The 25,398-nt window shown below is 46.2% G+C and overlaps 1 long non-coding RNA gene across 1 annotated transcript; it reads right to left on the reverse strand.

Moving 5' to 3' along the window:
* On the reverse strand, nucleotides 1-25,370 carry LOC143662498 (uncharacterized). The gene is made up of 4 exons (XR_013165352.1): nucleotides 25,206-25,370; nucleotides 23,351-23,538; nucleotides 21,330-21,457; nucleotides 1-189 (listed from the first exon to the last, which is right to left on the reverse strand). It is a non-coding gene; the product is annotated as an uncharacterized LOC143662498 (long non-coding RNA).
* Between the last annotated feature and the right edge of the window lie 28 nt (nucleotides 25,371-25,398).

The following is a 25,398-nucleotide window of genomic DNA, read 5'->3' on the forward strand; positions in this document are numbered from 1 at the left end:
CCGCTCCACCCTGCACCGTGCCACCTCACACTGCTCCATGCTGCTCCACGCAGTTCCAAGGCCCAATGCCAGACCCAACTTAGCTCGACGGTGCCACCCAGAAGCATTCTTGCGATGAGCCACATCTTCAGGGAGCACTGCTGAGGATGGGCTCCATGGGGCTGCCAGCCCTGGACGCTCGTGCTCCGGCTGAGGGAAAAATGAAAAGGCTCTGAGTTTTTGCTGGCCACGTGGCCCGGCCTGGCTTTCAGCTGTTCTCTTAATAAAGAAGACACCACTTTGAAAACCTGGTTTAAAAAAACAAAGAGAAGTGACTCTGGGTTAAAATTGCCATATTTAGCAAATAAAAATACAAGCTACCCACTTACAATTGAATTTCAGATGAACAAATACTTCTTTAGTATAAATGTGCCCTAGATTGGCAGTCCTACTCCAAATGTGACCTTGTCCTGTCCTCCCTGCCCCCCATCCTGTCCTCCCTGCCCCCGTCCTGTCCTCCCTGCCCCCCGTCCCATCCTCTCTGCCCCCGTCCCGTCCTCCCTGCCCCCGTCCTGTCCTCCCTGCCCCCTGTCCAGGCCCCGGGCATTTGGCCTCCAGGATCCTTCTGGTTTTGGAACATCATCCTGCTGCTGTGGGCATGTCATTCTTTAGGCAAAACTGGTCTGCTCCTCGCCACTCAGAAGAAATTGTCAGTTACGTTCCTGTAGCCTGAAGTCCCCCATGAACGAGAGGCTACTCTACCGCTTGCCAGGGTCGGCAGAGAGCCCAGCAGCCCAGGGGTCCCACCCAGCTCAGCAAGCTGTCAGGGACCAGCCCCAGAGAGGTAATCCCCATGCCCTGCTGCCCTGGGCTGGGTGGGAGTGTTCCCAGGTAGTGCTGGGGACACCCACCTGCACTCTCGTTTCCGTGCTCTCTCCCTGCCCTGGCCTGGGTAGGAGTGCTCCCGGGTATTGTCAGGAGAAGGTACTTTGTGCCAGCACCCTGCACAGGCAGGTGACACCCTCTGGAGGACCTGCCCCCTCAGGCCCTGACATCCCATGTGGTCGAGCAGCTGCCCCCCTTCAGCGCTGCTGCTGCAGACTCTCACGGCCCCTCACATCTACAGCCCCCCCCCCCCCGGAGCACTTTACCTGGCAGTCCTTACCAAGTCATCCCCAGCCCACACTGCCTTCCAGTGCTGCGTTTCAGGAGTTTAAAATGATTGAGAACTGCGAAGCCCGAGGACTAAGGAGAATTCTGGGCAGACCAGTGGGCAAGGTTTTGTGGGGTCGTCCGACCTTTCTACGCATGCCGAAGTCTGCTCTGGAAAAGGGAGCAGAAGGAACTGGGAAAGCCTCGAGGAAGGCATTGGGGGCTGAGGCGGTGGCTAATCCAGCACCGCGGGTGGCAGCCACGGGCGGCAGAGGCCCTAGGAAGGCGGGTGACAGCTCCCCCAACCAGGAGACCCACTGGCAAGTGCATTCTTGGAGCCTGAGCCACAGCCAAGGGGTGGTTTGAGGACAGCTCGGAGAGGGTGAGTTCAATACGACAACAATCGTGCATTCATGTCGGGATTTTCATGGAGAATGGAGCCATGGGCCCCCGCTCTGCGCCCACCTGAGGACGAGCCCACCTGAGGATGGCCCACCTGAGGATGAGCCCACCTGAGGATGAGCCCACCTGAGGACGAGCCCACCTGAGGACGAGCCCACCTGAGGATGGCCCACCTGAGGATGAGCCCACCTGAGGATGACTCACCTAAGGATGACTCACCTGAGGACGAGCCCACCTGAGGATGGCCCACCTGAGGACGACTCACCTGAGGACGAGCCCACCTGAGGACGAACCCACCTGAGGACGAGCCCACCTGAGGATGAGCCCACCTGAGGACGACTCACCTGAGGACAAACCCACCTGAGGACGGCCCACCTGAGGACAAGCCCACCTGAGGATGGCCCACCTGAGGACAAGCCCACCTGAGGATGAGCCCACCTGAGGATGAGCCCACCTGAGGACGAGCCCACCTGAGGATGACTCACCTGAGGACGAACCCACCTGAGGATGAGCCCACCTGAGGATGAGCCCACCTGAGGATGACTCACCTGAGGACGAACCCACCTGAGGATGAGCCCACCTGAGGATGAGCCCACCTGAGGACGACTCACCTGAGGATAAGCCCACCTGAGGACGGCCCACCTGAGGATGAGCCCACCTGAGGATGGCCCACCTGAGGACGAGCCCACCTGAGGACGGCCCACCTGAGGACGACTCACCTGAGGACGAACCCACCTGAGGACGGCCCACCTGAGGACAAGCCCACCTGAGGACGGCCCACCTGAGGATGAGCCCACCTGAGGATGACTCACCTGAGGACGAACCCACCTGAGGACGAGCCCACCTGAGGATGAGCCCACCTGAGGATGAACCCACCTGAGGACGGCCCACCTGAGGACGGCCCACCTGAGGATGAGCCCACCTGAGGACGGCCCACCTGAGGACGAGCCCACCTGAGGACAAGCCCACCTGAGGACAAGCCCTCCCGAGGATGGCCCACCTGAGGACGACTCACCTGAGGACAGCCCACCTGAGGACGAAACCACCTGAGGATGAGCCCACCTGAGGATGACTCACCTGAGGACGAACCCACCTGAGGACAGCCCACCTGAGGACGGCCCACCTGAGGATGAGCCCACCTGAGGACGAGCCCACCTGAGGACGGCCCATCTGAGGATGAGCCCACCTGAGGACGAGCCCCCCTGAGGATGAGCCCCCCTGAGGATGGCCCACCTGAGGACGACTCACCTGAGGACAAGCCCATCTGAGGACGAGCCCCCCTGAGGACGAGCCCACCTGAGGACGGCCCACCTGAGGACGAGCCCACCTGAGGATGAGCCCACCTGAGGATGAGCCCACCTGAGGACGACTCACCTGAGGACGAACCCACCTGAGGATGAGCCCACCTGAGGATGGCCCACCTGAGGATGGCCCACCTGAGGACGACTCACCTGAGGACGAACCCACCTGAGGACGGCCTACCTGAGGACGGCCCACCTGAGGACGAGCCCCCCTGAGGACAGGCCTCAGCCCTGTGCCTGACTTTTCAGCCCAGGGCACATCGGAGGTGACGGATGGGAGGAGGATAATAAATAAATAAAAGAAAATGCCCGGGGTCTTAAGCTCTCAATGGCCTCTGACTCTGGGTAAACCGCTCTGCCTCCCTGCTCTGCCTGGTTTAGGGTGAAGTCCCTGCCCTCCCCCGCTGGCCCCTATAGTCTCCTTGGACAAGGCCGACCCCACCCGGTGGGGGGTCCTGAGTGCCCTACGGCTGGCCCGGGTGGGCTGGGAGGTCCCCCAGAGCATCTCTGGATCTGCCTGTCACCTGCTCCCCACAGCCGGCACAGTTGTGGTGCTCTGGGAAGGGGAGGCAGGGGCAGTGGTGACGATACGAGGCAAAATGGAACAAAGTCCTAGGTTTGTGGGACTCTGAGTACCTTTTATCCTTTTTATCCTGTTTTTTGCAAGTAGACATTTCATTTTTTATCATCACAACCAACACTTGTATTAAAGAAGAAGGCACGCGACGATGTGCGTGAGCCTGTGGGACGTTTGGTGAGGCGAAATCAGTCAGAAGCGAAAGAACAATTACTGTATGGTCTCTTTTAGGAAATGCTTATAAGAAAACAGGGGCCTAGACTGTAAACTCTTACAGCAGACCCGTGAAGTCCAGAGTGGTAATTATTATTTCTGGATTTTGAGAGGCTGTTTTATATATTTATAACCTGGCATTTAGAGATAAGAACGAAACCAATCAGGTCGGAATTAAGGTAATTCAGAACACAGGGGTAAGGAAGACATTGTCTGTATTTTAGAACCACACCTACTCTTTGAGACCAAAGGAAGAAGGTTTATTTTGTCTGGAACCCAAATTTTCTGTAGCACATCATCTAACTCAACCTGTCTGTATAGCTCATTTGAACAACTAAAATACAGGGAACCCAGAATAAGAATGAGGGCCTTTAATCCTGTATAGCTTAATGCAATGCCTGGATACATCCTAGAATATATTAAGTAGATAATCAAAAAGTATTGGCAAAGTCCCTTGAGGGATGGGATAAAAAATATGAAGTATTAGAGTTTAAACCCCTAATGCTATGTCAAACATTAGGGACACCCAAATCAATAGGCCAAGCCCTCAATGCTGAGGCTTGCTTTTGTAAAGCTCATGTATGTAGTGGAGAAGCTTAGCCTACCTATAGGTACATCTAAGAGTTACTTCTGGAGGACTCTTTTGTTGCTCAGATGTGGCCTCAGTCTCTCTAAGCCCAACTCTGCAAGTGGAATCATTGCCCTCCCCCTACGTGGGACATGACATCCAGGGGTGAAAGTCTCCTTGGTGGCATGGGAGGTGACACTCAGGATGAGTCTGGCCCTGGCACTGTGGGACCAAAAATTCCATTCTGACCAAAAGGGGGAAAAGAAGTATAACTAATAAAGTAGCAGTGGCAGACAGAGTTCAAATAGAGTCGAAAGGCTACTCTGGAGGTTGCTCTTACACAAGCTTCAGTTAGCCCTTGCTGCCTATCATAACCTGCCAACCCCTAACCAGGACCATTCCTGCCAATCCTAAAGAACACCTAGGGCAATATATAAGTTTCCACAAAGGTTCCATGCACTAGGGCAACTTTCCGGAACCTTATAACCTCCAGATGGACCCTAGACCAGGTTAAGTCCTGAAACCTAGAGGGCCCAGCCTCTTCAGAACATCAGCTAGTTCCATCTCCCTACCCCATATTATTGAGAGCCCATCCAACATGAAAAAGTTAGAATGGGAATAGCCCAAATACCCCTAAAGAGCAGGAGAAAGATCAAAGGTGATGGTGGAGCTATACAGAGAAGGTAGGTTCTAACAAATGAGTATGATTGCTGAATCATTATACTGATATTTCTTTTAGTTTCCAGTATGTTAGAGCAGCTAGAACTAAAAATCTAAAATTGTGGAACTGTAACCCATACCAAACTCTGAAATCTGTTCTACAATTAATTGCTGCTTTGAAATTTATTGCTTTTTTGTATATATGTTATTTTTCACAAAAAAGAAAAAAAAAAGAGGAGTAGTAGTATAACAGAGAAGATAGGATTTAATAAATGAGTAGGACTGCTTCAGTGCCAGGGGACAAGGCATGACCCCATGGAGGCCCTTTTCCCTCCATCTGCATGAAACCCAGCAGCCTGGTGGTCTCAGGCTCATCGGCATGGGGGGCTCGGGAAGCAGCTTCCGGGCCCAGCCTCAGAAGCACGTGGTGGCTGGGGCCAGCAGAGGGCTATGTGAGCATCATTAGGCATTTCTTCTAGTGAAGAGCTAGAAGCCCATGGGGCGGTGGGGGTGGGGTGGGCAAGTACAGGTAAGCCTGGGACTTTCGGGTTAATGATTTCATCTGAATACGGAAGCAGGAGGTTCCTGGTAATGTCTGAATGCTTGAAAGTTATGGAACTGCATTATATTGTGCAAGGTTGCAATGCCAAATGATAATTTTATGAAGACATATCCTAAATTCTTATTTTAATTGCTTCCCATTGTACATGGAAAGCAATCAGTACTCCTTTTTTATAAAATCATTATTTATTTAAAGAAATAATCAAGAATTCTATCAAAACAAGTACACAGTATTTTTTTTAAAAAGTCTGAATAATGCAGAAGAAAACAATCATTTCTCTGCATCCTTTGCTTGTCAGACTTTTTATAAAATACTCTCAGATCATGGTAGATTGTTTTTATAGCTAAACTACAATGTTTGCTTGTGTTCAGTTTTGTCAGCTACTGTTTCTGTGGTAACTCTATGTCTTCTTTATACTCAACCAGGAGAACCTAATCTTGTCAGTATGTTTATTTTTTCTTTTAATTGACTGTTCTGTGCCTTTTCCTAGTGAGAACACTATTGGTTTTTTTTTTAACTTTTTATTTTCAAATATAGATTCATAAGGAATTGCAAAATTAATACAGGGAGATCCTGTATATCCTTTATCCACTTCTGCCAGTGGTTACGGATTACTTAACTGTAGTGCATTATCAAAACCAGGAATTTGACATTGGTGCAATGTGTTGGTATAGAGTTCTGTCATTTTAATGTGTGTAAATTCATTTAACCATTACAACAACCAAGATAGAGAACTATTCTATCACCACAAAGATCTCAGTTGTGCTACCCTTTAAAGTTGCTCCCACCTCCCTCCTCTTCTCCAGCATCCCTAATGCCTGACAATCAGCAATCTGCTTTCCATCTCTGTACCGTTGTCATTTCAAGAATGTTCTGTAAATGGAGTCACAGAAGTCAGCTTCTATTTCAGTCAGCATAATGCCCTTATATATAGGTGGCATCTTTTTTTAATAAAATTCTTTCTGCCAGTCTCTACTTTTTAATTGGTACATTTTGGCCATTTACATTTAATGTCATTATTTATATGCTAGGGCTTAAATCTGCCTTTCTATTTTTTGTTTTCTTTGTTTTTGATTTATTTCTTTTTTCTGCCTTCTTGCAAGATACTTGAACATCTTTTAGAATTCTATTTTGATTTATCTATTAAGCTTTTGAGTTAATCTCTTTGTTTTGATTATTTAGTGGTTGGTCTAGGTATTACATTATATATACATAACAACACAACCTACTGGTATCAACAGTTTGAGTGATGTGGAGAAATCTTAACTTGGATTATGTCTTTTTATCCTCTCGTGTTTATAATATTATCTTCTTAACTATACCCTTTATATAACTAAGATCTCTATCACATAACGTTATACTTTTTGCTTCAATTATCAAACATAGTTTAGACAAGAGGAGGAGACTATTTTTATTTTATTCATATTTATTCTTTACTCATATTTTTCCTTCCTAATGTTCCTTTATCATTTCCTCCCTGTTTCAAGAATTTCCTTTTGCTATCCTTTTAGTGAAGGTCTACAGGTAACAACTTTTCTTTGTTCTTCTTCTTTTGAGAACATCTTTATTTTACCTTCACTCTGAAGAAAATTTCACCAGATATAAAATTCTGTATTGACTGTTCTTTTCTTTCAGCACTTGAGAAATGTTGTGACACTTCTTTCTGGCCTCTATGGTTTTTTATCAGAAATACACTGTTGTTCAAATAGTTTTTCCTCTTTAATGTTATTTCTCCTTTGCCAATTTTAAGATTTTTTTCTTTGTCTTTAGCTTCTAGAAATTTATTATGATGTGTCTTGATGTGGATTTATTTGGGTTTATACTGTTTGGAGGTTAGCTCAATTTCTTGAACTTGTAAATTATGCCTTTCATTACATGTGGGAACTTTTTATCCATTATTTATTTAAATATTTTCTCAACCCTCCCCTTTTTCTGGAACTCTGGTAACACGAATATTAGATCTTTTGTAATGGCGCCACAAGTCCTTCAGGCTCTTTTTTTTTTTTTCAGACTACTTTCCCACTGTGGTTCGGATAGTATAATTACTATTGTTCTATCTTCAAGTTTACTGATTATTTCTCTGTCATCTCCATTTCACTATTGCATCTTTTCACTGAGTTCTTTATTTCAATGATTGTATTTTTTCAGTTCTAAAATTTCCATTTGGGTCTTTGCATCTTCTATTTCCTCACTGCAACTTTCTATTTTTCAGTGAGGTTTGTTAAAAATTGCTCAATGAACATCTTTTTTTATGATGGCTAATTTATAATCCTTTGTCAGAAAATTCCAACATCTGTGTCTTCATGGTATTGACATCTGTTGATGGTCTTTTCTCATTCAAGTTGTGATGTTCTTGTTTCTTGGTGTGAGGAGTGATTTTTAAAAATTATAATGTGGCCATTTTTAGCATTATGTTTGAGACTCTGGGTCTCATTTAGCTTCTGTCTGATCAGGCTTCCTTTGTGCCTTGTGGCAGAGGAAGGAGGGCAATACCCCCTTCCACCTGGTGGGGGCAAAGGTCTGGTGCCCATACTTTGCCTCTGTTGGCATCCAATGAATGGATGGGGGAGCTCCTTACTGCTTGGAAGGGGTGGATATTCAGTCTCTGCACCAGGCCCCCCAACACCCCTCTGGCTGGGGAGCAGAGGGAGGCCTTGTTACAACCAGCAGTGAAGGAAGTTGTGGTTCCTCTCAGCCTTCCCTCACACAAGGGAGAGGCGTGTGCCCATGTACCTGCTTGGGGGGATGGAAGTAGTCCAGGAGCCCACATGACTCCCCTGGACTCTGGAGGGCACCTTATCACTGCCAGGTGGAATGAAAGTCCTGAGGGCACCTCATCACAGCTGGGCAAGGGTGCAAGTGTAGGCCCCCAACCCAGCCTTTGTGGTGCTTTTTATGGTGACTGGATGAGGTGGGCAGTTACTGCGTAAGTTTTCTCTCCTCCTAAGCTGCCCCTTTCCTGGTCCTTTGGATAGAGAGCACAGGTATCTCTTGAGACTTTTTTTGTCAGGATGGTTGTCTTTTCTGGGTTGCCTACTTCTCTAGTATCCAGCTCCAGAAATGTGAGGCATAAGAAAATTCAGGGAACACACAGCCATGTCTGGCCAGCCAGCCCTTTTCTCTCCACCTTTCAGAGACTTCTCATGTTTGTTCTGTATAAAACTTCCAGGGAATTTTGCTGTGATTAGCAGGAGAAAGAGGGAGAACTGTGTCCATTTCATCTAAGCCTCAAATCAGACAGCCTACTGTTTTATAACATCATTTTCTTCAAGTCCATCAAAAATATATCATTTTCTTCAACTCCAGAAAAAGTAGTTTTCCATGTATTCCTATTTTTTCAGAATTTAGCAACTCTTATTTGACAATATCTTACAACAGAAGTTACTGGAATGAATATAAGATTGGGAGCTAGACCAGTTCCTATCTGCATGTAACAATATGAGTGACTAGCTAGAGCATCCAGAGTAAATTCTGGAACCTTATGGAGTCCCAGTTGCTTCATCTGTGAAATGGGTACAATACCTCCTAACTTAGTCACCAAACGTTCACAGCAATGCACCATACCTGCCTCATAGGTTCCCAGAAATTGGTAACTGTTATCTATTATCACACCGCTCAATACTTTTCCTTATGTTGATTTTAACATAATACGTTCATTTCAACAATAGGGAAAAAAAGGAGCACTGATAATTATGCCTGAGGAACAATGATTTGTGTTAGGAACCTATACTCAAAGTCCTACAGGCTGCTCTTCCTGCACCTGGCTACATCCCAGTCATCAGCACCTGAGACCTAGAAGTTCTAGGCAGGTTTCCTGGTGAAGATGTTAGAGCAGGAGAAGCCAGGGGTCATCTACCGTCATCTAATGCTCAGGGCTCTGCATTTTCCAGGAGCCTTCCTTTGTGCCCAGGGCCTCAAGTTGGCAGACATTGACTAAGTTGAGAACTGTATTCATTTTACATCAAGTTCTCATGTGACATGAGAAACTCAAAGGAGAAAAAGTCCTGTTCAGACCCTGTCTCCCCACTCTGGGCCTCAGAACACAGGCTGAGATGAATGTGTCCACCCATGACTTCTCTCTCCCCTTTGTAATAGTGCCTGCGGGTTTGCTTTACTGTAAGCCATCATGCAGACAAGTAAAGCACCGGCCAGGAGTTGGAAGACCCTCCGGGGGTGGCCTAGCCACCCAGGCACTTAGAAACTGAAGCATGACTAGACGCACACAGTGAGACACAGAATCTGAGGGGATCCCCAAGCCAGAGTCCACAAGGGAAGCACTTCAGGCCTGGCCTGAGGTTGGGCTTCGCCTGCTCTTGTGTTTCCTCTTTCTAGAATCTGCCTCTGTATTTTCTACCAGAGGCCTTCAGCTCCTTTATTAGGAGAGGTTACGAGTTGCAGAGACATTATTAGTCTCTCTCTCCAAATCCAGATTTTAAAAGCCTTGTTTTTAGGCTCTGCTTCCAGGTCACAATGCTACTGCCCATGTTTGGGCAGTATATCTTCCTGCTGAAATGCGAGTTGGCCTGATTGTGCCCATGTGTAGAGAAAAACAGGTAAGAGTCTAAAAGGCTTTACATTTTGTCTTTCTCCCATAAAAAGTCTTCTGAATTCCTCTTCATTTACTGGCCACTTGTAATAGCAGAAATTAGTAAAAGCAAGTGTATGATGTGACTTAGAACAAATGTTTCATTTAATCATGTTTGGTTGGACACCTTAACAATTCATCATGCCATGTGAACAAAAATTTGAGAAATGTTGCTTTAAAGAACAGGAAGTTCCATGGCTTCTCTTTGGCAAACTATGTTCCTAGCTGTTATTTATTAGCTATGTGGTCTCAGTCCAGCTACTTCACTTCTCAGGACCTCATTTTCCTAATTTGTAAACTAGAGATCATAAAAAAGTCTCACCTTCATAGGGTTGTTTGCAGATTATGCAAGCTAATTAAAGTGCCTAGAACAGTTCTTGGCAGATAACAGGGTCACATAATTTTAGCCATTGTTTTTCTTGTGGTTGTTATTAAACAGAATAACAAAAATGCTACAAGGGCAGTTTTTCTCAGACGTTCTCTTCGGGCCTTGCCTTCTCTTCCCCAGAGTGCAATGGTTAGAGGCGTGTTTGTAGATGTCGCCAGATTTGGGTAGAAAACAAGCGGTGGAATGACTGGGAGCTCTGGTGACCTCCTATCTGGTATTAGAATCCTCTTTGCCTCCAGCTGTTCAAGTGTAGTCTTGCTTGGGTTTTGCTCTTTAAATTCCATATCTATTATCTATGTGTTTTGTTCCATCTTCCACATTTGGAAGGATTTGCTGAAATAGATTCCATGTCTATATACACTCTTTATAAGAACTTGAGGGATATATGATAATACTCTAATAGCTCCTTTTTACATGAGCAACATTTTCTTGTGACCACAAGCACATCCTTGGGGCCCCTTGCACTGCTTGTTCCTAGGGCAGGATGGGCGCTTGAGCTAGGCCAGCCCATTGCTGCCTTCTTCCTGGTATCTTCGGCCTTCCTAGTTGATTGCCAATGGATTGCTTGGTGATTTGTTCCAGTACAGGTATTGATTTCAAGATGGACAGTCTACTTAGGTCCTGGTCATCTCTTTTAAACAGTGTTTCCTTTAAAAATCCTTGGGACTCTACTGTCCTCTGGGTCTCCTCAGCCCTGTGGCGCACACAACATCACACTCACCTGAAGCATGCGCACCTTTTCCCAGGATGTCCCACTGTGCGTTTCCTACATCAATTTGCCTTTCCATCTTGCACTTCCCAGCTTGTTCAGGTTTTGTATTTACAAAAGATTTCCTCCTGCAAAAATAATGAGGTCAAACAGTACAAAATATGCATGTTGTCTTTTTTACTTTCCTCTTTGGGGGAAGGGCTTTCCTTTACCTTTCCTTCGTGGATGTAATGCTTCTGGTTTCTCCTTTGCTGTGGAGTCTCCTTAGTTGGGGAAACCACGACCTTCACCAAAGCCCTGGCTTGATCATGATTTTACGAGACGCGAGTCTAAAGTCTAATACTGGGTTGGGCCTGCCGCTCACTGTGCCAACACAGCTTATCCCCCCTACAGGGGTCTAAGCACAGGGGTCATACTGCCCACTTCCCTAAAGGGAAAGCTGACTCCAGCCTGGCCTGTCCCTAATCCACCCCCAGTTCCTGCAGGATGCTGGACCTGCTGCCCGAGGCCACACTCACCCCCGCCTCCAGCAGCCCAGAGCCTCCTTTGCCCGTGGCACTGATCTGCAGGTTCAATCTCAGCTATGTTTCCTGGAGGCCCGTGGGCCTCGGGAAGTGCAGCAGCCCCCTCAGGGCCAGCGCAGGGAGGCAGCTGCTCCAGAGACACTCCGCCTGCCCTCTCTCCATTCTGTCTCTCCGTGATCACACTGGCGCTTGGGCAAGTCTGCTCGAGGGCAGACATACAGCCAGGGGCTGAGACCTCTGTCTCTTCCCTGAAAGCAACTCCAATGGCTGTGAGTCCCCCGAAGGCTAGGGACCCATTGGCCAGGGACCCATTGGCCAGGGCTTGGGGGAAGATGCCTTATCCGGAGTGGATGCCGTGCCAGGCAGTCAGTGCCCAAACCCCGTCTGTGTCCCCCGGCTTCTCCTTACCTGTTCCCTCAAGCCTGGTGGGGAGAAGGGTGGCGGGGCAGGCAGGGGTGGGGTCTGCAGTGACAGAGCACCTGGGCAGGCTGTTCTTAGGTAGCAGACAGCCCCGGGATCTCTCTCTGCTGCTCACTTAGTTAGGACCCCCATTTCTTAGATTCCATAGCTTTCTCCTTCTTGGATTGCTTCTCTAGGAGCTAGCACATCCTTCAGTGGCATCCTAAAAAGGTGCCTATGGAGCAGAGGTTTTCGTTCCTGGCATGCCCCAAATGTTCTCCTCCTACCTTTCTATTCATGGGTTGGTTGGGTATAAAATTATAGGTTAAATGTAAGTTTCCACTCAGGAGTTCTCTAGTTCTTCTATTTTCAAGGGAAGCGGATACCTAACTTAAGACATCGAACAGACAACAACGGACAGCCTCGGAGCCCCGGTCCCAGGGCTATCCCCTTGCCACTGGGGCCTCTCAGCTAGCCACTCCTTCAGCCACTGCCCGGGTTTGTAAATCAGAGTGTATATTCATAACTCCTGATTCACCCACTTTCTTTCATTATTGCTTTGTCCAAATATAAACAAAAATAGACAAAATAGTTTAATAGGCTCCCATGTAACTCACCCCACCACTCAGTTTCACCCATTATCAGCTCACAGACAACCCTGTCTTCCATTCAGGATATTTAGGGACAACTCTCTTGAAATTTCATAGTAGTTTACTTTGATGTAGTCATTCATTATTATTATTTTTTCATGCTGCTGGTACTCAAAGGCCTTTTACATTTGGAGGCATTTATCTTTTAGTTCTGAGAACTTTTTCTTGACTTTATTCTTCAGACATTTTATGGAAATTTTGTTTTATTCTAACTACCATATTTACAAACTCCAAGTGCTTTTATTTATTTTTTTATATATATACTCATTCTATTCTTGTTTCATGAATTCAGCACTTTTTTCTCTAAGGATATTAATATGGATTTTTTTTTCAATCTTCATTGACTATTTCCTCTGAGTTATTTTTTTTCATTAAATTTTTGGTGATGCTTGACTGTGCTTTCCTATTTATGACTGAGTCTTATTTGTACACGTGGATGATGGTTGTGGGCTGCTGAGTGTCGCTCTAGGGCGGTCTGGGGGGCTTGCGGGGGTCTCTCCGCCGAGCCATTGCTTTCCCCCGCTGGGGGCGGGGCTGCACCCGCCACCTGGTTTCTGCCCATCAGGGAGTCTGTGGGGGGTCCGGAGCAACGAGGGGTCTCCAGCATCTCCTGCCGGAGCCCACTTCCCATGGCAGCTCATGGAACGCCACGTCCTGCAAGGCAGGACTGCTCCCTTTAATAAACCTTCTGTCTCCTGAGAGATGGAGAGGTGGGGGGCAGTGGTCCTCACCTCCTGCTCAGAACCGGGAGGGGCTCCCTGAGACAAATTCCTTCTCTTCCCATCACTGTCTCCCTCGAAAGTCCTCTCTCTGCTCTACAAAGTCATTGCCGCGTCTCCCTCTGCCCCCAACTCCCACACGCCTGTAGAAACACCTCATCTGCCGCTGTCTTTCCTCTCATCCTGCTCCGATACTGTGAGCAATGCCTCTAAAATCCTTTGCCCTCATTTTAGCAGGGTGTTGGGTGAAAGAGGAGATAAATGCATCTGGTCAACCTACCATGTTAACTAGAACATATGTTTCCTTTTCAAGAGTTTTTTTTTTCTTCTGATTTCCCTTTTTCTCTTCCCTTTCATTCTTGCATCTGATTATTTTGTGAGTGATTCCTCTAAATCATCTCCCTCTGAGCTATTTATCCAAAAGTCTCCCCTGTCCAGAATCAGCTGAGCTGCAGTAACTGTCCTATTTGGTCCCTCCAACACTGTGAAAGGGGACATTCTCTCCAGTGTAGTCCAAAAAGCGACTTGGTGGTCTGTGGTCAGCTGGATTCTTTTCCCAGAATGCAGTGGGAGTTAAATGTCCCATTATAACCTGACGTAAACGAAAGCTGTGGTGAGTTGACCAAAGACATTCCACCTACCTCTCCCTTGGGTGATATCTACAGGGAGACTCCATCACCACGAGGCCCAAGTGGAATCTCTTCTACCTTAGCACTGTTTAGCTTCTGGGGAGAGGGGCCACACTGGGGCAGACCTTGCCGGATGCCGTGTGAGAATGAACAGGATTTCAGCCCCGCTGGGAAAGTACTGAATTTCTCCTTAACTGGAAGAAATTTTTTATGATTGGCAAATTATCCAGGAAGCTACCAGCAGAAGGGGAAGCAAGAAAAAGAAAAGAAAGAACAAAGGGATGATTTCTCTATAATAAATGGCATTTTTTGCCCAAAGTTTAAAATTTATCATTTTTTTCAGGGAGCAGGGAGAAGGCTGATCAAACCAAACAAACTTGGTTTGTCTGTAGTCCGAGCTGCCCGAATGTCCATCTTTCCCTCCTCTGTCTGTCCTTTCTCTGAAGGGGTTAATTAAATACTGTGCCATGATTTACATTTCTTAAGTACTTCGCACTCTCAAAATGATCGTGCAGAGAGATTATCATTTCTTGTTTCCTCCATGCTTCTCATAAGCTTTGGTTTCTGAGTTTCCCTCGTTCTGTTTCCCATGAGCCAGAAGTTCGTCATCTCATCCCTTGAGCCCATTTAAAGGTAGTAGAGAGTAAATGTGTGAAAGTGCAGAGGGGATGGAGACCCAGAGCGCTGGCCTCAGAATAAAGCAGTGCAGCCTCCAGCCAGGGCAGTAAGAGGCTGCTGAATTTAGGCAGAAAGTTCTAGAGATATTGAAAGAAAGGGAAGTCAGAGAAAGGCTCTTCATCTTCTGGAATAAAAAAAATTAAATGCTTGTACTACTTAAATTTGGAGCAAATTTAGAAGAGCGATTGTTGTTTATACAAGTTGGCCATCTATATGATTGTCTTATATTTATTTTGTGTCCTGAGTGGTTATAATGTTGTTGGGATATCATTTGCGTAGTGTAAAAAGCGAGAACTGGATGTTTTTCACACTAGCAAGGGGAGAAAGGAACACAAGATGAGATAATCGTTGCTTATCTATTGTCAGGAGTGGCAGGAACGGGCTGCCTTCTTTCAGGGAAGTGGGACAGGCCCGAACCCATCCATAAAGTAGGCAGATTTCTGCTTCCAGTCATGTACCAAATGTTTGTCATTACAGGAAACACAGTCTAAGTTGCATATGCTCACAAGGGATGTTTCAAAAGATATCTATTTTTTTTTCTTTTTTGAAAAACAGGTATTTATGTCCTGTTGATAAGGGAGTACTGAACCTTAAACTTATTCCACATTTTAGTCAAGATACTCAGACTGATCTCACTCCGTTTACACTGGGACTTGTCTGCCAGTACTGGCCTTGCTTGGCAGGGCTGCGGAGGGCCTGGACAGGTGAGCAAGACCAGCGCCGTGCCAGATCCCAGCCCAGCGCCCAGGGCCGTGTGGCTTCACGCGAGTCGTTGGCTTCTTTCTGCCTCAGTAGTCCTAAAAATAATTCAGTCACCAAGAAAATGCCCCTGGTGTAAATGTTTCAGTAGTTGGGCATGTTCACACTTTGGAAGTTAATATTTCACTTTCTAACTGAAATAAGCTGTTGCTTTGAAAAACAGATTGTAAGTAAGCGGATGAGGGAAAGCAGCTTATATTTCCCAGTGGAATTTTTAAAAATCCATTATATTCAGAAGAAGAATTAGCATTAATTAATTAATATAATTAGCATTAATACATGGTGGAATTGTAGATCTTGTTGCTATAACTTGGTTTCTTTTTCCATGTATTTTTGAGCATAGTTCATTATTTAAGTAAAAGCAGTGAGGATTGAGATAAAGTACCAAAACCCCTTAGAACTGTAACCACTGGCCTTGATTACCCAGATATTCACAGTGTTTGACTCTTTCCTGCTGGACACCACCAGACAACTAACACTCCGTTGTGCTTCAAAAAGCAATTTTAAAAATTTATCCAATAGATTTGGGGCTGAAGCAACATGCTGGTGTCTGAAATAGTGTTTCATCATTTGGCATGAATACCAGCACTTACCTGCGAGTGATTTTACACAGGTGTTGTGGGCAGGGTCTGGCAAAACAAATGTGTGGATGGGATGTAGGTGTGTCTCCCTAAGGGAAGTCCTGGATAGTGTGCCGTTTTGAAACTATCATGTACCCTAGAAAAGCCATATTTTAATCCTGATCCAATCTTGTGACTCCAGACCTATTGTCTAGGGTGGGAAACTTTGACTGGATTGTTTCCATGGAGATATATGTGTGTGGCCTTTGATTAGATGGAGATGTGACTCATCCATTCAAGGTGGGTCTTGATTAGTTTACTAGAGTCCTTTAAAAGAGGGAACATTTTGGAAAAACCTCAGATGCAGATGCTTAGAGAGCAGTTGTTTCAGAGCTGACAGAGACATGGATGACTGGAGATGCCTGGAGTGCCAAGAGAGAGAGCAGATGCCTAGACATGGGCAGAACCCAGCCGTGTCACCATATGTCTTCCTATGAGATGCTAAGCCAGCCAGAACCCAGAGGTGTGTCCCAGAGGAGCCAAGTGAAGGCCCAAGATGCTTAGAGAGAAATTCCCACAGGAAACAGAGGCTGAAAGCAAAGGAGCACAGGAGCAAGGGACAAGCAGATGCCAGCCATGTGCCTTCCCAGCTCCAGAGGTGCTCCAGATGGCATCAGCCTTTCTTGAGTGAAGGTAACCTCTTGTTGGTGTCTTAATTTGGGCATTTTCATGGCCTTACAACTATAAATTTGCAACGTAATAAATTCACTTTATAGAAGCTGTTCCATTTCTAGTATATTGCATTCTGGAAGCATTTAGCAAACTAATTCAGATAGTTAGTGTCACTTTTTGGAATGCTGTCTGCCAGGTATGAACAGAAGTCACTCTGTGCTCTCTTCTACTAAAATTCTATCCACAGGCAGCAGAGTCGCCCCTCTGTCCCAGATTCTGCATCAATAATCATTATTAGGGTAAATGTCGAGTTGTGTCTGCACCATCCTAGCACAATAATATACTCTGTGGGAGGAACTTTTGTTTGACTCTCCAGTTTCTTCTTCACTAGTGGAACCTTGCTTCTGTGGAGGTACTGGACACCCGCTAGGGAAAGTTAATTTTCATAAGCCAGGCATGGTACTCCTACTCCTCTTTCTGCTGTTGCTTCAGGTATACAGTCCACGCAATGGTGGCCAGTGATATTGAAGGGAAAGTCTGCTGGCTGGCTTTTGGAAAATTGTTCACTCTTTGTAAGAAGGAGCACAAGGAGGACTTCCTGTCCTGACAAGATGGCATAGACTCATTTCTCTCTGCTCCTCCTCTAAGTACGACTATATAAGCTCTGAAAATAATGCAAGGGGTAACCAAAGGACAACTTTAAAAGGTAGAAAGAGGAAGGTGAGCTGGTTAGGGACCCCAGGATTGGGCGAATGACACCGCAGCAGTAGATAGGGCATTTCACAAACCTTCCTACAACAGAAGAAGCCACCCAGGCCTGGATTTGCCGACCCCAGCTTAGGAACAGAAGGTGCCCAATAGGCTCATTGCTCCCCTAGCTTGAAGGGACATTACTACCACCACCACCACCATCATCACCACCACCACTGTCATCACCACCACCACTGTCATCACCACCATCACCACCACCTCATCAGCACCACCCCCCCCACCACCCCATCAGCACCACCACCATCACCACCACCTCATCAGCACCACCCCCCCACCACCCTATCAGCATCACCAGCACCACCACCAGCACCACCACCACCACCAGCATCACCAGCACCACCAGCACCACCACCACCACCTCCACCACCTCCACCTCCACCACCAGCACCACCAGCATCACCAGCACCACCAGCACCTCCACCACCAGCACCACCACCAGCACCACCACCATCATCACCACCACCTCCACCTCCACCACCAGCACCACCACTAGCACCACCACCACCACCACCATCATCACCACCACCATCACCAGCACCACCACCACCACCACCACCTCCACCACCACCACCATCACCACCACCACCAGCAGCACCACCACCACACCACCATCACCACCACCTCATCAGCACCACCCCACCACCACCCTATCAGCATCACCAGCACCACCACCAGCACCACCAGCATCACCACCACCATCACCAGCACCACCACCACCATCACCACCACCACCACCACCACCACCAGCACCAGCACCACCACCACCACCACCACCGTCACCAGCACCACCACCACCACCACCACCACCACCACCACCACCGTCACCAGCACCACCACCAGCACTACCAGCACCACCACCACCACCACCACCACCATCACCACCACCACCAGCACCAGCACCACCACCACCGTCACCAGCACCACCACCACCACCACCATCACCACCACCACCACCAGCACCACCAGCACCATCACCACCAGCACCAGCACCACCACCACCACCAGCACCACCACCACCAGCACCACCACCACCAGCACCACCACCACCACCACCAGCACCACCACCACCACCAGCATCACCACCACCGTCACCAGCACCACCACCACCTCATCAGCACCACCCCACCACCACCCTATCAGCATCACCAGCACCACCACCAGCACCACCAGCACCACCACCACCAGCATCACCGTCACTACCACCACCACCATCACCACCACCACCACCAGCACCACCACCAGCAGCAACAGCACTGGTAAGAGGGGTCAATCAGAAACCCCCCTGGCAATAAATGACCAGAGGAAGCACCTTCTTTCCCGTCAGCCCTGGGACTCCCTTCCCCTCCCCAGAGTCACTGGACAGCTAGGACACAAGCAATAGGGACTTGGCAAAGAGGCACTTGGCAGCTGACCCAGGAAGCCTCTTTGTCCTCTCAGGCTGGACAGTTTTTTCCCCACCGACAACCACCGGGCAGCCTGGTCTCAGAAGCTGCTCCTGTCTCCTAAAGCAGCACTAACAATGACCAGTGGAAGCTCCAAGACACCACTAAATAAATGAACCCAAACACCACTGTGAAGTTTTAGAACATTAAATTGTCATTGCAACCACAGTACACAAAATTAAGCTAGGACCTGCTTGTAAAAAACTAAGCAGGGTGACTGCTTACTAAAAAAAATAAATGTAAGTGCCTTCATTTTCATGATGCAGGTATATTACATTGACTGAATTTCTTATGTTGAATCACCCTTGCATGATGCAGAAAAGGTATTGAGCAAAACAGAACACCCTTTAAGGATAAAATACACAGAAAAATGAAAGTCAAAGGTTACTTCCTCATCATGATAAAGGACATATATGAGAAACCCACAGCTGACATCATACTTAACAGTGAAAGACTGAAAGCTTTCCCTCTAGGGTCAAAACAAGACAAGGATGCCCACTTTCACTAGTGTTATTCAGTAGTGTTATAACTGCTATTCCCACACTGTTATTGCATTGGAAGTTCTTGCCAGAACAAAAATTAGGGGGAAAAAAAAGAAAGATAGAAAAAAGAAATAAAAGGCATTCATACTGGAAAGGAAGAAGTAAAACTATCTCTATTCATAGGTGATATACTTTATATAGAAATTCCTAAAGAATTCATACGAAAACCAGTAGAATTAGTAAATAAATTTTGAAAGTTGCAAGCTGCGAGATTAGCATGCAAAAGTCAGTTGTTTCTATACACGAGCACAGAGCATTGTGAAATGGAAATTTAAAAAATTCCATTCACAATACCTCCTAAAATAATAAAATACTCAGAATAAATTCAACCAAGAGGGAAAGGACCTGGATGCCTCAAACTACAAAACACAGCTGAAAGAAATTAAAGAAGACCTAAATAAATGGCAAGACACCTTGAATTCATGGACCAGAAGGCTTCATGTTATTAAGATATCACGATGACTCAAATCAAGCTACAGTTTTGATGTAATGCCTATCAAAATCCCAGCAGCCTTTTTTTTTTTTTTGCAGAAATGGAAAAGCCAATCCTCAAATTCATATGGAATCACAAGGTGCTACTACTAGCCAATTGAATATTGCAAAGAAAGAACAGAGCTGGAGTTTCAAACTTTACGATTTAAAAACTTACCATAAAATCACAGTAAGCAAAACAATATGGTACTGGTGTAAAGATAGACAAATAGACTGATACAATAAAATTGAGAGTTCAGAAATAAACCCAAACATCAATGGCCAACTGATTTTTGACAAGGGTACAAAGTATATTCACTGGAGAAAGAACAGGCCCTTCTATAAATAGTGGTGGGAAAACTGGATATACATTTGCAAAAATTAAATGGATCAACATCCTAAACATGAGCATTAAAGCCATAAAACTCCTAGAAGAAAACATGGAGGGTGGGAAACATCCATAAGCTTCGATTTGGTAGTGATTTCTGAGATATGACACAAAGGCACAGGCAGCAAAAGGAAAGAGAGATAAATTGGATTTCACCAAATTAAAATTTTTTATGTCAAAGGTCACTATCAAGAAAATGAAAAAACCTACAGAATGGAAGAAAATAAATAATTGCTAACTATGTACCAGTAAGGGCTTAATGTACAGAATATATAAATATTGTTACATCTCAATGATAAAACGACAAATAGCAAAGATAATTTAAAAATGGACAAAAATGGATAATTTAAAAACTAAACATTATTCTAGTTTACTAGCTGCTGGAATGCAACACACCAGAGATGGACTGGCTTTTAATAAAAGGGGATTTATTTAGTTAAAAGTGGATAGTTCTTCAGAGGAAAGGCAGCTAACTTTCAACTGAGGTTCTTTCTTACATGGGAAGGCACAGGGTAATCTCTGCTGGCCTTCTCTCCAGGCCTCTGGGTTCCAACAACTTTCCCTGGGGTGATTCCTTTCTCCAAAGGCCTGGACTGAGCTCTGAGTGCCAGAATGAGGTTTGCTGAGCTCCTTGGGCTGTGCTACATTGAGCTCTCTCATTTAAGCACCAGCCAATGAAGTCAAACATCATTCATTGCAGCAGGCACACCTCCTAGCTGACTGCAGATGTAATCAGCAACAGATGAGGTTCACATGCCATTGGCTCCTGTCCACGGCAATACAATTAGGCACCTTCACCTGGCCAAGCTGACATCTGAACCTCACTACCACAGACATGAACAGACATTTCTCCAAAGAAGATATATAAATGGCCAATAAGAGCATGAAAACATGCTCAACATCATTGGTCATCAGAGAAAAGCAAACTAAAGCCACAGTAAGAATACCACCTCATACCCACTACGATGGCTATAATTAATATCATCGAAATTAAATGTTGGTGGGGATGTGGAGAAATTGGAACCTTACACATTCATGTGAAATGGTGCAGCCACTCTGGAAATCAGTCTGGCGGTGCCTCAGGAGGTTGAACATAGAATCACCGTATGACTCAGCAATCCCACTTCTTGGTATGCACACAAAAGAATATTATCCAGCTGCAAAAAAAGAATGAATTACTGATGCATGCTACAGCATGGATGTACCTTGGAGACCTCAGGTTGAGTTAAAAAGCCAAAGACAACTATTGTATGATCTCACATATTTGAAATACCTAGAAGAAGCAAAGATCTAGTGACAAATAGTTGATTCTAGTTACCAGGGGCCAGGAGTGGGGTGGGAAGAGGGAATTACCACTAATGGGTGCCGGGTTCCTGTTTGAGGTGATGAAAAAGTTGGAGACTGGATATAGGGGATAATATTGCAATCTCATGACTTTAATTAATAAAACTGAATTGTATCCTTGAAAGTGGTTATAAAGGGAAACTTTAAGGTGTATATATGTTACTACAATAAAAAGAAGCTTTAAATATAACCCAGATAATAATCCAAATGTCATGGATACAATATAAGAACAGCCACCATAACAAGAACTTGGAAAATCACAATTGAATGAAAAACAAAAAGCAAAAAACAGTCATCTGATCCTGACCTGACTGAAGACAGTTTGGCAGTTCCTCAGAAAGTTAAGCATGGAATTACCTATGGCCAGACCATCCCTCTTCTAGGTATCTACCCAAAAGAATGAAAAGCAGGACCTCAAACAGATATTTGTACAATGTTCATAACAGCATTATTCACTATTGTTAAAAGATGAAAGCAACCCAAGCATCCATTAATGCATGAACGGATAAACAAAATGTGATATACGTACACAATGGACTATTACTCAGCTATGAAAGGACATGCGACAATGTGAATGAGCCTTGAAGACATCGTGCTGAATTGAAATAAGTCAGACACAAAAGGACGAATGTGTATCTCACTGGTAGGAAATAATTAGAGTAAGCAAATTCATCGAGTCAGAAACTAGAACACGTGTTCCCAGGTTTGGGATGGAGATGGGGGTAAGAGCGGGCAGTTTATACTCAATTCATGCAGAGTTTCTGTTGGGGTGATGGAAAACTTTTGGTAATGTATAGCAGTGATTGTAATTTAACCTTGTGAACATAATTTACACCATAAATCATATATCTGAACGTATTTAAAAGAAGAAATATTAGATTGTGTTTATGTTGGTAGAATAAAAATAGGAGTGTAGATAGCAGTGAACCCTAAAGTAAAATATGAACTGTTGTTAATACTACAATCATCAGTTGTAACAAAGCTACCACAGTAATGCAAAATGCGAAAAATGGGGGCAGATATATGGGAACTTTGTATTTTCTACATGATCTTTTGGTAAACCTACAACTTCTCTAATTAAAAAAAAAATACAAACCTCCTCAGATAAAAGAGTTATTTGGAATATGGTTGCCAGATAAAATGGAAGACTTCTAGTCACATTTAAATTTCAGATAAATAATGAATAATTTTTTAGTAAAAATATTTAGTATAAGTGTATCCAAATACTGCATTGGACATACTTAAACTAAAAGTGTTTTGTTGTTTACTTGAAACTCAAATTTAACTAGATGTCCAGTTAATTAGCAGAATTATTTGCTAATTCTGGCAACCCCATATCAGAAAGGGTGTGGGTGATTATGGTAGGTGAAAATTAGTATCTCCACATGCCTTGCTAGATTCAACACCTGATGATGAGGAAGAAACTCCGAAGTTTCCATTTAAGCACAACATATTTGGATAATTACAATGCTGGTATTTGTTGCATATGTAACAGTGTTAAAAATGAGAGTCTTTATCTCAGTTTCAGTGAAGCCCAATGGGCACCAACTCCACGCCAGGTTCAAGACCTGTGGTCTATCCCAAGAGGAAATGGAAAATCAATTTTGTTATTCTTGTCAATCATCAACCTTCTAACAAAGGCTATAAACCCACTGTTAAGCCGGCGTAAACTAGGAGAGAGAGACTCTTTAAGTGAAGCTCAGTACTTTATCATGTGGGACTGGACATCTTCATTGTAAGGTTGTCCTCTGCTTCCGGCCCAGCGGGTCCCACTCATTCCACACGGCGCTGCGTGCCCACCAGGTCAGCCCGGGGCATCTGCCAGTGCATGCGTCTTCTTCCCTGCCCAGTGAGGACAGTCACTGCTGCCATCTCCACTTCACCGACAAGGAACCTGGGCACATAAAGGTTGGGTGAATTACCCCAGATGGCTCATCCATCCCTGGGCAATGCCGCGATTTGAATTCCGTGCTCTGGCTCCAGAACCATCACTCGTAACCAGTATACATTGGGCCTCGCTCACTGAGTGGCACAAATGCAACCTAATTTACATCAGGGGCTCTGTACATTTTTTATACTTTCGTTGTTTCATCGTCGTCTTTGATGCATGAAGGAACTCTGCATATCCACCACACACATCTATAGCTCAGCATCCTTTGACGACCTTTTGGAACAACGGCGCCAGTGGAAGAGACGGTCATTTATTGAGTGTGTCATATGCACCGCACTAAAAGAGCTCATTTTATCCTCTCAACAAACCCGTGAAAGGTGCAGGTTTTGCAGATAAGGGAACTGCAGCTCAAAGAAAATAAATCACCCAAAGAACACAGCAAGTAAGAAAAGGATTTGAGTCCAGCTTTTGAGCTCTGCTGCCTCGCCCTTGACCTTGCAGTTCTCACCTCCCTGATGGTGCCTCCTTTCTCAAAGCCAGGAGCTGGGCTGCGGGAGGGAGGCCGGGTTGGGGAGACCCCTCTCCCTACGCCCCAGACACAGTGGGGACAGCTGGATCTCTCTGCATTCCAGCCCTTTCCCTGCTTATTGCCATGTATTTGGGGATTGTGCTTTGATATTTGCAATTGATAGTGCAAATATCTTTTCTCTTGCTTCCTGCAAAATACTTAAATCAAAATTAAGATTGCCAGCTAGCTTGCAAATAGGTGGTCCCCCAGCTTTCTAACAATCTAGTAAGAAGGTCTGCAAATTTGGAAAGCGGGATAGTCCATCCTGACCGCCAGCATGCTGACGGGGGACAGGGAAGAGTGTAAGTGTTTTGTAACTATGGGAACAAACTGTTTGAGAAGCCAAGAGCAAACCTCTAGCATCCAGATTATCCTTCAAAGATGCAAAAAAAAAAAAAAAAGCTCCCAAATCACCTGGAGCATAGGAACTCCTTCAAAAACATCCAGACTTGAAGCGGATTAAACCACAAACCGAGGCCTCTCCCGGGAGGCTGTGAGCCTACAGATGGCCTGGTCACTGCAGGGAAATAGCAGCCCGTTCCCCGCCACGCCCCCGCCATGCACTCTCGCTCTTTTCCTCTCTTTCCAGAAGGAACAGACCATTCCAGGACTGCGAGGGGGAGACTCTGTGGCTCCCAGCGGCTCCCCTCCCACATCCCCTGGGACCCAGGACTCCCCCCACGGCCAGCACGTGGCCCAGGTGGGTGAGGCCGCAGGACGTCCCTGGAAGCCGATGGGCTACTCCCATCCCCCTGGTCGTGGGGTTTTAACCCGGAGCTGTGCCTGCAGTCACTGTCAAACCCGACTGAGGCTGGGGATGATTTCCTGCCTCCGACCAGGTGGCCTAGGAGAGCTGGGCTGGTTCTCAGCTACTTTGCACTCATTTCCAGAAATTGCTGCACTCGTGGATTCCCCAGGAGCATTCACAGACCCCCACAGGGTGCAGGGGCCACCACCCCAGCGGCTGCCCTTGACTTCTGGTCTGCAGGGAGAGGGGACGCCAGTTCCCGTCCTCTCGTTTAGCCCAGCCTGAGCTGGGGGTGTCTGGGGTGAGACTAGCTCGGCTGGGGAGCACGGGCCCCCCACACTCACACATCCCCACCTGGCCCCGACTCCTTACGGTGGCTGCGGCCACACCTGTCCGGGCTGTCTCCAAGGACGTGGCGTGAGCGCACCGCTGGGGAAACTGCCCGGCGGGCAGCAATCACGCTTCCTCTGTTGCTATGGTGTTTAGCGGCCTGTGCGGAGCCATGAATGTGTTGATTACTCTCAATACCCATTTATAGAACGTTCCG

This window comes from Tamandua tetradactyla, chromosome 18 (assembly GCF_023851605.1).
Source record: "Tamandua tetradactyla isolate mTamTet1 chromosome 18, mTamTet1.pri, whole genome shotgun sequence".
Classification (NCBI taxonomy): domain Eukaryota; kingdom Metazoa; phylum Chordata; class Mammalia; order Pilosa; family Myrmecophagidae; genus Tamandua; species Tamandua tetradactyla.